At 37.9% G+C, this 15,521-nt stretch overlaps 1 protein-coding gene across 3 annotated transcripts in view; it reads right to left on the bottom strand.

Moving 5' to 3' along the window:
• The window catches only part of nrip1a (nuclear receptor interacting protein 1a), a 50,218-nt gene extending 45,217 nt beyond the window's left edge, over positions 1–5,001 (bottom strand). The window contains exon 1 of one of the 3 annotated variants that reach the window (XM_053646683.1): positions 4,178–5,001. The gene's annotated coding sequence lies outside the window, so the exon portion shown is untranslated. The remainder of the gene's footprint in view (positions 1–4,177) is intronic. The other 2 variants (XM_053646684.1, XM_053646685.1) reach the window with 2 other exon arrangements.
• Between the last annotated feature and the right edge of the window lie 10,520 nt (positions 5,002–15,521).

Here is a 15,521-nt window from a genome sequence, read left to right as displayed (position 1 = left end):
TTTAGCCTTAGAGTCACCGACACTGACTTTCTTCAGTTTACTGTCTATGTCAACGTTACCTTTTATAAAATGTAATGCATAAATACTATTATATAATATAAACTTATATATATGCACAAAAAGAACTGAATTAAACTACAGTCCTAAATGAATAATATATATTCTGGTGTGTGTGTGTGTGTGTGTGTGTGCGTGTGTGTGTGTGTGTGTGTGTGGTGGGTTCTTTTCAGTCTTATATAATTGGACAAAAAGTTGTCTAAAGTTTTAATCTGAAGTTTATATTCGTAACACTGAGTTTGTGGATTTTATTTGAAATAAACTAAAAAATGGTACTGAAAGTTTGCCCCGCCCCCATCCGATTAATCGATCAATCTAAAAGAAAAGAAAAGAAAAGAAAAGAAGAAAACAAAAAGTATAATCGGCCAACTAATCGATTAGGAAAATAATAACAACAACAACAACAATAATAATAATAATAATAATAATAATAATAATAATAATAATAATCGGCTAACTAATCGATTAGGAAAATAATAATAATAATAATAATAATAATAATAATAATAAATAATAATAATAATAATAATAATAATAATAATCGGCCAACTAATCGATTAGGAAAATAATAACAATAATAATAATAATAATAATAATAATAATAATAATAATAATAATAATCGGCCAACTAATCGATTAGGAAAATAATAATAACAATAATAATAATAATAATAATAATAATAATAATAATAATAATAATAATCGGCCAAATAATTGATTAGGAAAATAATAATAATAATAATAATAATAACAATAATAATAATAATAATAATAATAATAATAATAATAATAATAATAATCGGCCAAATAATTGATTAGGAAAATAATAATAATAATAATAATAATAATAATAATAATAATAATAATAATCGGCCAACTAATCGATTAGGAAAATAATAATAATAATAATAATAATAATAATAATAATAATAATAATAGGCTAACTAATCGATAATAATAATAATAATAATAATAATAATAATAATCGGCTAACTAATCGATAATAATAATAATAATAATAATAATAATAATAATAATAATAATAATCGGCTAACTAATCGATTATGAAAATAATGGCTAGTTGCAGCCCTAATCCTGTTAATGTATTATGATGTCTTATCACGATTCAGGTCACACGGAGACATTTTCACACAAAAAAAATCGATATATGCCTTCACAAAAAATGAACAAATTTATCAGGAAAATGGAGGTGAAATAATGTAAGTCAGTTGTTACGGTAAATAACAATAGCGTTATCAATCACCCAGTGTTGATATAGTGTGATATCAACACCATGAGGCCTGTTTTGCTCAACTGCCAAGTTTGCACAAAATTTGAGCAAGCTTAGCAAGAAAAAGACGGGGAAATAAGTTAGATGTTCTAAATTGTTACTCACTACACTCAATAATCAAGATCTAACTCCTAACCAGACCCACATTAGGTAGTAAGGTCGATTATGTTAATATATTGCCATTTCATCATACCTTGAGACTTGACACTTTCACAATTTTGCTGAAGTGCCAAGTCCCAAGATTGAATTTTTTTGACATTTGCAAAATAAATAAAAAAAAAAATAAAAAATTTGCAAGAAAAATAAGTCTGTTACAAACAGTTACTTGGGCATATTACCTGGAACAAACTGTTAAAAAGGGCCCCAAGGAGACACATGAACACACACACACACACACACACACACACACACATACGCACAACCTGTGAAATGTAAACAGCAATAATGCCTAATTGAACTATAACTCATTCGAATACTATATTAAATATTGCTTTATACACGCCCTTGACTGATTTCTTTTGCTTTTGTCTTGTCTTTTTAACACGTGCACTTGACTTACGCGACATCTTAGCTAACTTCTTAGTATGAATCAAGGTAACGGCTAGCCAGGGAAATGAGAAAACATCTGGAATTAGCCACAAAGTTTCAGTGTCTGGACGCTCTCACCGCAAAAACGGCACAGCACAAACCAAACCGTTTTACAAAATTATTCTATAAGCGTATACAACTCATTATATATAAGTCGCAAGCCATAACCCGTTCCACCCCGCCCGCTGAAACCTGACAGTCGGTAACAGTACGGTTATAAATCCTAACGATGCCCACGATATTCCGAAGAAGTCCATTATGTGCATAACGCGGTGCAACATGAATCATATCGTCTTATCGTATTTCCCAGACGTAATTTGATTTATTACTTAATAAACACGTTTAAAATGGCACTTATATGCGATGCTTTATTTACGTGACAGAACATCTGATGACTTTGGTTTGAATCCGTATTGTCAGACATGACTTATGTTCCAGCAGCTTACTGAGAACACCTTTCCGTTACGTGGCTGCATTAAAAGCGAGACTAGATGGAGAAGTATCCCTAACACAGGATCAATAACGACATCAATGATCACAGCTTTGACCACTCATTGACCTGCTCTCGCTCCTTAAATGGAGTAAATAAATACAGCAACACTTTCCATGAGTCAGGTATCCATAATGCATTATAAGTGCATTCATAAAGATTTCAATTCATTGCAGGGCAGTGTGTGAAATAAGCCTATAGAACGGTATATAAACACACCCATGAAGTGTTATAACGGCATCGTGGAAGGCTTGATGGCACAAAGTGGCATAATGAATTATAATACACGTCAATATATGACATGTTAATAGCATCATTACCGAGCGCACTTGTGTTCATTAACATAATCTTTAATGCTCCACTTCCAGTGACGATCAATTAAGGCATTACGTGAATGACCATGACATTTGTTATGAAGCTTCATAGCACAAAGTGACATCATGCATTATGACACTATCTGTTCTCAGTATGATTGGTGAGATCAGTGCTATAAAGCTTTATGACAAATACTACGTCCATTCATAGACTCAGAGCTCTAAGCATGCCTCCACTCTAACCTGACATACGCCTCTATAACGTTCACGAGTTATTAACAGCACCACTGACATAAAGCTTAACAACTGTTATTCTGCATCCACATAATCTTTAATGCTCCTTCTCCAGTGAAGATCATTTAAAGCATTCTCTGAATGACCATGACATTTGTTATGAAGCTTCATAGCACAAACTGACATCATGCATTGTGACACATATTTGATGTGTTCTCAGTACGATTGGTGAGACCACTGCTATGAAGCTTTATAATATATAAAGTGCTATAAACTCCAACCTGACATAAGCCTGTATAACGTATATGCAAATGTTCATAAATGCACACATAAAATGATATAACAGCATATATGTAAGGCTTTATACCACAAAGTGATACAATGCATTACAGTACATATTTAACCTGTTCTTAGAGTTATTGACGGGTCCACTGCTATAAAGCTTTATAACAACTGATATTAACATTCACATAATACCTTACATAGACTCAGAGTTCCAAGCATGCCTCCACTCTTACCTGACATAAGCTCCTACAACAGTGCACAAATGTCTACACACACACACACACAATGTTATGACAGCATATTATAAAGCACAAAGTGTCATAATGCATTATAAAACATATTCGCCCCGATCTCAGTATTACTAGCTAGACCACTGCTATAACTCCCTAAAGCAAATGTTATATTAAATCACATAATCACATAACCACAAAGCATGCACATTTCACTTGACATAAGCCTCTATAACTGTATGCAAATGTTTATAAACGCACACATAAAATCTTATAACGACAGAGTGTAAGGTTTCAGTGCTTTATATAAACCAAGAGCTCCAATCACTCCTGGATAGAACTGTTAACGCTTCACTTCCAAAGAAAATAAATGAAAGCATGATGTCAATGCACATAAGATTTGTTGCTTATAAAGCATTATAGCACTGGTCTCACCAATAACGCACAGCACAAGTCAAATGTGTGCATTATAATGCGTTATGGAGAACACTTTGAGCTATGCAGTGCCTTGTATTGTAATATGTGCTTTTATGAACAGTTACACAGGTTTATGTCAAGCCTTAAGAAGCATTATGTAGGGTTGCTTTATAAATAAATAAATAAGAATAAATAAATATGAATGCACTACTGATGAAGTATGGAGATCTGATCCATTTTTAAAAAAGAAAGAAAGAAAAAAGAATGTTACCAGGAATAATTCTTGTCCATGTAAAGAGCGAGCTCTTGTCATGAATGCTGTCTGGGTTTCATGTGTGTGTACGCAAGAGGCAAAACATCACACTCCTGTCAGACCCACAGCCCAAAGCCACTCACTGGAGAACCCCGAAGAAGCCAGACAGAAAATAATACAAGGGTCTAGTTACTCTCATGAGTGTGGCATTCAGGGATTTCTTGTGTAGTTGCGGCGCAGAGACGCGCACGCGAACGCAGCCTGGCGCATTGGGCGCTTGGGCTGTGCGTGGAGGCGCGCGGCTCATCCATCCATCCATCCATCCATCCATTCACCCATCCACCCATTCATTCATGAACCCATGCATCTACAATTCCGCATCGTACAGGACCCACTTCTCCATCCGTACCTGCTCACTCACATGGCTTCACATGCGATTTCTCCTCTGCGTCTCTGCGTTTTTTCTCTCTCTGTGTGTGTGTGGGGTTTTTTTTTTCTTTTTTGGAAATGCTCGTCCCCGACACCACCGCGTCCACGTCGCCGCTTCTTCCTCTTCTTCTTCTTCTTCTTTCTTTTTTTTTTCTTTATTTCATTCTTTCGCCGCACAATGTCGGATCAAAGTGATAAACTCTCAGTGAGACCCGATTTTCTCCGGCACTCCTGCGATGGATCGAGTGTGATCGGTGATTCCAGGCATCCCACTGCCACACGCACGCACACGCATACGCGCGCGCGCACGCACACACACACACACACACACACACACACACACACAGAGGCTACACTCCTCCTGTACGCTGCGCGGTCGGTAATCTTAAAGCGACAGTAGAGCTGTTTCTGCTGCTCAGGTTCCTCTGGGTGAGGAGACAGGCTTGAGGATTTACACGGTTAAGAGAGAGACAGAGGAGCTCCAGCACTTCCTCACTCACACACACACACACACACGTTTGTCTTACTATCCTTATAAGAACCTTCCCCTGACATAATTATTAATGCAGCTAATTACTGCATAAACACCTAAACCTAACCCTGACCTTAACACCTTAACCTCAGTAGACAAAAGGAAACCATTTGGCTCTTTTAGATCTAAAGTGTTGGGTATTCCTATCCCCAAAAATACACACACACACACACACACACACACACACACAGAGAAAGAGAGAGAGAGAGAGAGAGAGAGAAACTGTAATCCATGAATGTACATGTATCAGTGACAAAATCAATGAGATTACAATAAATCATCCGTTCATTTATTTATTCGTTTATTCAGTGATCTATTTGATATCCATGCCGGTTAATCATAGCAACAGGTACAATGCATAACAGTTCATTACAATTCTGTAGTGAGATCTAAAATCTAAAAACACGATAAAGTGTTTTGAAAATAACTTTGATTAGTTATGGACTGGCACCCTGTCCAGGGTGTACCCCGCCTTGTGCCCCATGCTCCCTGGGATAGGCTCATAGAAGCTGGATGGACTTGGATTAGTTGTGTACTGGGGTTAGAACGTTTACCTCGCATCTCTGGGGTCGGAGGTTCGAATCACGCCTCCGCCCTATGTGCGCTTGCATGGAGCTTGCATGTTCTTCCCGTGCTTTCTGGGTTTCCTCCGGGTACTCCGGTTTCTTTCCCCAGTCCAAAGACGTGCATTGTAGGCTGATTGGCATTTCCAAATTGTCCATAGTGTGTGAATATGTGTGTGATTGTGCCCTGTGATGGGCTGGCTTCCTGTCCCGGGTGTCCCCCGCCTTGTGCCCCAAGACCCCTGGGTTGGGCTCCAGGCTCCCCGCGACCCTGTGTCGGATAAGCGGTACAGAAAACAGATGGATGGATGGATGGATGGATAGATAGTTGTGTCCTGTTTGTATACATACAGTATAATTTGATATCTTTAATAATATATATATATTTTTAAATATACAATTATACAATTAGTTTAACCATTTTTTTATGACTTGGACATACAGTGAAGTTTTATTCGTCCAAATGTTTTTTTCCACAATGATCCATGATGTTCAAATACTATATATATATATTAAAAAAAAACTTGTTACAGTTGTTTTAATCAAACAAATTTTTAATAAAACTATAGGAAGTAGTGTTTAAAATGTCTACAATTTTACAATTTGTATCTTTTATTTTAATTTCTGGATCATATGGGGATCCATGTATATTTGGTTATATTTTATTACATTACATTACACTGTAGGGAGTCCTTTTTGAGATTATTATTATTATTATTATTATTATTATTATTAGACCAAGTTCACACCCTTCACCCCACACGTCAGGCATTTAGGTTTTCTCACGGCTAAAGTAAACAAAGCCCGTGGAGTCTAAAGCGCGCTGAGATCCTGTTGAGAGTTTCACAGCTTTCTCGAATATGAAATGATGTGAAGGTGCCGCTGCCCCTCCTCTCCAGATCCACTCTGCCATTCACACATTTGACATCACTGTAGTAAATTACCAGCCTTTTGCTTCTCTTATGCATTGTTTAAGGACTAAACTCTGAACGTTGTTTGCTTCCCATCTGTCGTTTTTGTTGTTGTTGTTGTTGTTGTTGTAACTTACAGACAGATGACAAAATACAGAAACAAACCGTGCCGTAGGGGGGATAACCTTTATCTTATATAGGAATCGTTTCTAATCTGATGGGTGTGGTCTCTTCCAGTATGACTCCGCCCCCACATACAGGGCACGAGGGCTCACTGGATGGTTTGATGAGGATGAAAATTATATAAATCGTCATTGCCTGCAGTTATAAGGGTCAAGTTACAACCTCAAATATAACACCAAAAAATAAACATTTAACAGTTCAAAGAGCATTCCAACCCTGACCGCTGGCTTATGTCATACAGCAGACCTACACAAAGCAGACTTTGGCCTCAGCACCTGATGATTTTGAAAGAAAACATTAGGACTGCCAGGAGGCAGTGACCTTTAATCCCGCTGCTTTCGTTTGAGCTTTATCATGGAGCAGGAAGGGCTTAAGCGCCCTGGGAAGACAGGTACAAACAAGGATATGGGCTGAGAGGAAGTGCTAACTGGGATGTCACCTTTGGACTCAAATATGAAGGTAAACATCTCAACCACTAAAACTTTGGCTTTTCCTTCTTAGCTTCATGGAATTCTGAATTTGTGGCTCACTTTCTGCTGGTGTAGATGCTCCAACATGGACAACTTAAAGATCTTCCTCAAAGCAGTCTCACTCTTACATCAGTGGATAAGCTTCTATGGATACTGTAGATTTGTACCCAAGAGCTGCTGCTGCTGTAATCATAAAGACTGTCTTGTTCACATCTGCTTATCCTGTAAACACACTCAGTACCTTTTTCACTTTACTCTTCTACACCTGCATGCTGATATGATTTATACTTACCATTACCAGGGGCAATATCTCTGACCTCCCCGGTGTTCCTAATACCCCAAGAGCTTTAAAATCATCAAACCAGCTACTTTTAAACTGGACTCGCTCAAGTGTCCCCCGGTAGACATTTTACAATCCAATTTAAAACCATATTTATTCTCCCAGACATTTGAATGTCTTTAAGATCTCTGCTATTGGGTTTTTTTTTACTGTTTTTGCCCAGTTTTTATTTTTCTCGCTTGGGTTACTACATTTTGTTTGATTCTTTTACTGTTTTATTACGTTTTCGTTTCGTCGTATTCTTTACATGAGAGCGTGTAAAATGAAAAAAAATAAAAACTTGTCTCGGACACTGATACTCAAGAGGTGTGAACTATTTGCATAATCTGAATGTGGAGGCCAGATAAAAATCCCTCCAAAAATGAGTAACTTTCGCAGCATTAATACTGAAGTAACTGCCGGACATACTGTAAGTCACAGACTGTGAGTACATGACCCATGTCCGAATATGCTATTACTTTAAAATTATTATAATTATTACTGTTTGTTTTTAGTCTTCTACAACTGTATAGATAGATAGATAGATAGATAGATAGATGAAGAACACAGACCTTGTCAGGGCTGCTGTGGATCTGGGTTCTATCCCAGGATCACTGGGTGTGAGGTGGGAACACCCTGGATGGAATGCTAGTCCATTAAAGGGCACCATACACACACACACATTCATACACTCATTTAAGTGAAATTTAAAGCCCATCTACTGGCATGCCTTTAGAAGGAAGCTGGAAAAACCCAGAGGAAACCCAGACAGACAAGGAGACAGTAACTCGAGTTCTGGAGCTGTGACTCGGCGAACACACTAGCGCACTTGCAAGACATGGACACTACATATAAGAAGTTTTTTTTAAGATAGATCTGAAAAAGGTGTGACTTGGAAGACGAAACCGCACTAAAATGCGTCGTAATGTACAGTCTTAAGGTTTCTTCACTTGAACACACCTTCAAACGTTCCAAACTTAGCTAGGAACTCTCGACTATACAGAAAGAACCCATTGAAGAAAGAACCCTTGAAGAACCATTTTTCTAAGAGCATGTAAACTGTCGTAAACGCATCGTAAAATGTGTAGTGTGACATTTTACATGAGGTCATGAGGTAAAACGCTGCCATAAAATATTCAGTAGCAACGAAGCACTGGCACTGTGCCAACCGAGAGACGTTCAAAGGTCCTCTGTGGATGTCATTGACATTTTCATGGAAGTACAGTCAAATTAAGACTTAAGAAATTCAGTATCATGAGGGTTTTTGGACAGATCGTGTACATATGTGAGAAGATGCATTTTTCAAGCTGTGAAAAAATGTCATTTAAAAAAAAAAAATAGTAAGACGTCGGATTTCTACAAAAGTAGTGATCGTTTGAGGAACTCGTATCTAGAAACCCTCGAGGAACCCCTTTTTTTTTTTTTCTAAGAGTGTACTTATGATATGTTATTCTTTAGGCAGAAAATTTTATTCCAAACATACAAACCATAAACAAGGAAATGAACTGCTACATTAACACTGTGAAAAATGTCGTAAAACTATAATAATGGAACGTCTGAAAAACCCAACCCAAGGGTATGCAAACTTTTGCACTCGGCTGTATGGCTATCTACGTCTGTTCCATTTTATACCGTCCTGTTATATGATTGTTGATATAATTGATGACCTTTGAGGTTTACGCTTATGTCGATTACTTTGAACTCTATTGCATGTTGGTTACCTTTGACTGCTTTGAGATTACAGCGTTCATATTCGTCCTTCAGATCCGTCCATGTCTCATGGCACACACGGTTCATTCTTCAAGCATTTTGTTTCTAGTTTCTAGTCTGTTTCGTGGAACCTTGTATTACTGCATTCGGCATGTTTACTTCTCGAATTTGTAAGTTGCTTAGGATAAAAGCAAATGCCAGATAAAGAATTCGAGTACACTTTAAATCAAAGGGGGTTCTTCAAGGGGTTCTTTGTATAAATAAGGATTCTTAGTGTCATAAAAGGGTTGAGTTCCAGGTCCAGCATCATAGAAGAAAAATGTAAAAACTGAAAACAAATGATTTTATGTTACATGATAAAGCGTGCTCAGTGCTATACGTCCACCACTTGTCCTCAATACACAAATTCCTACGAGTAGAATTACACTACATACAGTACAATAGCATGTAGACACCTGGCTATGATAATGTATAGGCATTGCCAATCCTTAGGCATGGCATTATTATAGAGTTTAAAATGTTAATGAGTTAACCAGTCCCTCCAGGATTTAGCGATTTTGCAAGGAAAAGCTTGCAATTTTTCAAAATTACCGCAGATTTTCTGCAGATTTGGGCCAAGACGTGCCACATGACGTCATCAACACGCATTCAGCCAAAACCCTCTTCAATTCACGTGGGTCGAACCTGAGTACAGCTAAAAGGTCTTGATTACCAATAAATGGTAATGGTAAAACGGGGCGGCTGTGGATCAGGTGGTAGAGCCGGTTGTCCACTAATCATAGGGTTGGCGGTTCCCGGCCCACATGACTCCCACATACCGAAGTGTCCTTGGGCAAGACACTGAACCCCAAGTTGCTCCTGATGGCAAGTAAGCGCTTGCATGGCAGCTCTGCTACCACTGGTGTGAGAGTGAATGGGTGAATGAGACACAGTGTAAAGCGCTTCGGATAAAAGCGCTATATAAGTGCGCCATTTACCATTTAAATGGTCTGCACTTATATAGGTTCTCATTCACCCATTCACACACACTCACACACCAATGGTAGCAGAGCTGCCGTGCAAGGCGCTAACTTACCATCGGGAGCAACTTGGGGTTCAGCGTCTTGCCCAAGGACACTTCGGTATGTGGAGTCACGTGGGCCGGGAATCGAACCCCCAACCCTGCGATTAGTGGACAACCCGCTCTACCACCTGATCCAGAAACCTCACAGTGAAAGACCTTGCAAAACAATTTACGTGCAATTGCGATTTCGCAAATTCAAGTAGTTTTCCTCAAAGAAGCACAAAAAACTCCACAAACTGCATCGCAAACTTTGAAATAAAAAAATACCACAGCAAAATCAAGCATTTTTGGCCGCAAAAAAAAAATAAAAGCCATGAAATCCTGTATGGACTGGTTAATATGGAGTTTAAATCGTTCAGCGGGGTACATTGAATTTCTCTCTCAGAAATCAGAGGGTGCGCAAATTTTTTTGCATTCAGCTCTTTCAAAATCATGTCCAAATTCAATTACCTACTTATCCATTCCGCCGAGTAACATGAATCAATCGAGTCATTATTAGAGCTTTTAAAGCATTCGATGCTATTTTATCCATCGGCCAGTGTGACTTCCTCTTCCTGTGGCTTTGGATTTGAAAGCAGGTCTGTCTGAGATGAGACTCTTTGTGGGTTAAGACCTCAGATAATAATGTCACCCTTACTATTTCGCCAAGCCGTGCGGATCAATACCCCCCTGTTTACGCATGCAGCTTGCATGCGCAGCACTACATTTCAGAGAATGAAAGGCTGCTATTATGGCTGCTTAAGACCTGGCTTGGGTTCAGCGGCAGCCGAAGACGAGCTGCTGAAAATGCAGTCGTGTATTCATATGGAGAAATTCTCTTAGCATCACAAAACAACATGCGGTTTAGTGATAACAAGTTAATGTGCTTCAATTGGTATTCAGCAATAAATAAATAAATAAATAAATAACGCAGATGGTTCTGGTGTGTTTTACTGAATGACTTACAACAGGAATAGAGCAGATGCCTGAAAAGAACACTAAGTGCACAGGTGTGGTTTGTCGACCTGGCAGGAAGAATGTATCTCGATGAAGGATAGATTAGGAAAAAATAGACGAGGGAAGTGTAAATGCACGGACATGTGCAGAGTCGTGCCACATTGTGGCCGTGTAGCTGTATGAGGCGTGGGGGCGGAGGACTTGGCGTTTGGTGCAGGACAGGCCTCAGTGTGTGTGCACATTGTGCAGCCATGTGTGCGAACATCACAGATCACAGTCTAGAATTTACCCTTCCTACCTCTCCCACAGGCATCGGCCACTCTCATGGGCAAGGCTCCCATTTTAGCTCTTTCGTTCGCTTGAGCATGAAACATCATTAACCTAGCTTTGAGGATCTCGCAGGTTGGAATGTGCAAGATCTATGACCTTTTTTTGGGGGGTTATTTATTCATTTGTCTTTTTTTATTTATTCATACACTCATATAAATAAAGATCCTGGAAAAGGTTCTTACTAATCATTGCCTGTTTCCTGAATAACACCCCAACCCCCCTCCTCATTTTGTTCCAAACATATTTTTGTATAAAAATATTGGAACATGTGACTGACAGGTGCGTCTTGTTACCCAGGTGTGTCCTGTTAGATTGATTGCTTAAACAATAAATAGCTCTAAACATCTACTGTTGTTTTTAGACTTTAGTTTCACCTGTGAAGACTGCATTTCTTTTTTTTTTTTAAAAAAACAAAAAAAAAAAACAGGATAAACCAACAGAAGATCAGAGAACTGACTCTAGGAGAAAAATCAAGCCAAACATACGAGCTCATCTGTGAAACATGATGGCGGTAGTGTCATGACTTGGGAACAAAAAAGAGAGGTTGGTGAAGGAATGGCTGTTTGGAGCTGCTATAAAATAAGTGCTATTTAAATAAATAACAGTTCCACACTTGTTCAGAGAAATGAAAATGTTAAACTATAAGTGGATAAAAATTCTGATGTGTCATTCTTGAATAACTGGCAAATTGCTGTGGTATGATGGGAATAAAACCCTTTGGGGCACGCTGTTAAAGGAAAATAATTAACTCTGGGTAGTCATAGTAACTCCACACACCACTTGTTGTTGAATTATTTTCCTTTAACAGCACGTTCCCAAGTGTTTTATTTCTCGACTACTAATAATAATACTAGCACCCAAAAAGTGGAAATATTTAGTATTCCTATTTTCACTTGGCTACGGATAGCATCTGCCTTTAAAAATAAATACTTTAAGCACAACTAAGTGCTAGTTTTCTAAAAAGCACTTGTCAGAGTTAGTCCTGTACGATTTCTCGGTGAAGTGCAGAGGCTCAGGTGCTGAAGCAGAACCACACACACACACACACATGGCGTGGGAAGTGTGTGTGTCAAGGGAACAGAGCCACATTACACCCTGACATATAGCCAGACCAGCTCACTCTTTTGTACAGTGCCATTCACTCTCCCAGCATGCTTTGTTTCCGCATGTTGTTGACCCAGTTTGTGCATTTGGACTAATCCCCATGGCCTGTGCCGCGGGTGGTCGGGGCCGAAGCCTTCCTCTCTGCCTCTCCCTCATTAGAATATCAGATAGTAAGGAAAAGAGGTTTCTCAAAAGCAATGGGGGGAAGAAAAGAAAACAAAACAAAAATATATAACAGAAGGGGGGGGGCCGTCGAGGGATTTAGAAGTGGAGCGTTACGTGCGTCGTCTCAAGGGTCCTGGCTTGAACTCGTTTACCAGGATCTTGGCCTGTAATCGCAAACACTGTTCTGAGTCAACAGCATTGTGTGCAGGAGTAAGGATATCTATTCTTAGTGGGCAGACACAAAATTGGTGCTCAGTGTCACAAGGTTTAGAGAAATATAACCCCGTTTGGACCTGAAGCACTTCTATTCATCACCCTGAGCTGAGCCGGGCAAGTCTCACTGCCCCCGCTGGGTGTTGCCTGGTGTGAAATTTGCTGCTTAGAGAATAAAATAAGGATTGTTTGGACTGCCATGATTTTGTTGGTCAGGGCTAGATCTTATTATGACCAGAAAAAAAACAGGTCTTTGTATAATGTGTTGGTTAAACATGCAGTGCAGGTTTTTTTTTTTTTTTTCCTCTACTCAATGTCATTCCTGATTTGCCAGGAGTATTTATTTGTTGGTTTGTTTGTTCATGCAGTTTTATTTGTCACAGTTGCCTCCACAAGGTCATTACAATCTCTACAGTATTCTTCTTCTTCTAATAATAATAATAATTATAAAGGAAGAAAAATACCCCGAAAAGTTAGCTAATATTACATATCCAGCAGATTTTATTAGCTTCCCTACAAGCTAGGTAATGCTTGTCTAACTATTACATACGTAATAATTAACTAACAGGCTAACTACTAACATTATATAGTGTTATACTTAAAACTATCCAACATCAGCTAATTTCGCTTAGTATCTAAGCTATAACGAATATAGTTCATATCGAGCGAACTACTAGATTGTATAATTAAAACAAGTTTGCTAGCAAGCTGTAGCTAATATTAGGACAGTCTAACTTAGCTAATATTACATAGATCCATTGAATGAGAGAAATAAATCCCTCAAAAACAGTGCTCCTGATTTGTCAAAACTTGTCCTCAGTAAGTCACAATTCAGCTTGGCTTATATTACTAATATCGCTTGGAGATTTTATGCTCTTGCTAGGTTTGCTCACAAGCTAGGTAATGTTTGGCTAACTATTATGTATGTAATTAAAACCTGGAACTAGGAAGCTAAATAACAGGCCACTAACATTACATAGTGTAATCATTAAAATAAGTATCAAATAGTGGCTATTTTTGCTCAGCATCCAAACAAAAATAGCTAATATTGGGCTAACTACTAGATTGTATAATTAAAAGTAGTAGTAAAGTTCACTATCAAGCTATAGGTAACTTTAGGATAGTGTATTTTTTTCCCCCCTCCATATTATTATTATTAGCAGGGACAAAATAACCCAAAAATCTATAAGTACCATAATGTTGTTTCTGATTCATCATAGAATTGCACATCCTGGAAATTCTTCAACAGCAATTCACAGACTAGCTTAGCTAGTATTACATCTAAGGCAGATGTTATTAACTTGCTACGTTTGCTCCAAGCTAGGCAATGTTTGGCTAACTATATGTAATGCAAACTATAGTAGGAAGCTATATAAAGGCTAATAATATATTGAGAACATGCAAAAATCAGATTTTTCTTTTTCCTAACTAGCTAACGTTAGCTGGCTACACTTCTAACTGTGTCAAGCCAGACTTCTTATGACATACATTATGTGCCGGAAAAAGTCCAGTTTCATAAAGAAACAATGGCAGCAAGCAAGCTAGATCATTTTAGCTAGTTAGCTAATAGTCTGTGCATTATATCCATTCCTATTGTATCTAGAAATCCTTGTGTTAGCCTATAAATACGTACAGTAACAAAATGTATGGAGAACACAGATTGTTTAAAAAAAAAAAAAAAAAAAAAAAAACAGCCTGGAAGTGATCAGTTGTGAGAGTTTCTCTAAACAGTCTTTTAGCTAGCTAGCTTACCCAGTTAGTTGCTAAGTTACCCAGTTTGCTTGCTGTGTGAAATAGTACCTCTTACCAAAGCTGAGGGATTTCGGATCTCAATCCCCATATCATACAAGTAGCTGTTTGAATGTTATTTTTCTTAGCAAGGACAGCATTTTTACTATATATCTGAAATAATTTACCTCAGCTTATCAACACAGCTCCAGCATTCAATCAGGCCAAAAGAGAACAAAATGAGGTTTCGATGACATTAGAACTCTTCTGATTACTTATTTATTTATTTATTTATTTATTTTTACCATTCTTCTCTTTTCCAATTTCCAATCCCTGGTTAATAAATTAGCTCTCACTCAGGCACGTTGCTCTCTGAAGTAAGCGGCATAATTACAGAAACGATCTTTAATTAGGGCAAAAGAGGAAAAATTAACCAGCTGTGGCTGAGACAGTCTTCTTCAAAATCGTTTTCTCTTTCAGTGAGCCAAAAAATCAAAGAAGGACCCGAAGGGAAATATGGTGAAATAAAGGAAAAACGACAATTGCTTAGCATCACATACAGAGTTGCTTCAGTGACACAATTCATCTGCAAAATTTACATACGTAATTTTTAGTCACATGGTTCATTTATTATCACAAGCTAATTTGTCAACAAGTGATATTTACACGACTTAATTATTTTCCACATGATTAATAATATAATAAT

The sequence above is a fragment of the Ictalurus furcatus genome, chromosome 17 (genome assembly GCF_023375685.1).
Source record: "Ictalurus furcatus strain D&B chromosome 17, Billie_1.0, whole genome shotgun sequence".
NCBI lineage: Eukaryota > Metazoa > Chordata > Actinopteri > Siluriformes > Ictaluridae > Ictalurus > Ictalurus furcatus.
This window is presented reverse-complemented; position numbering and strand designations above follow the sequence as displayed.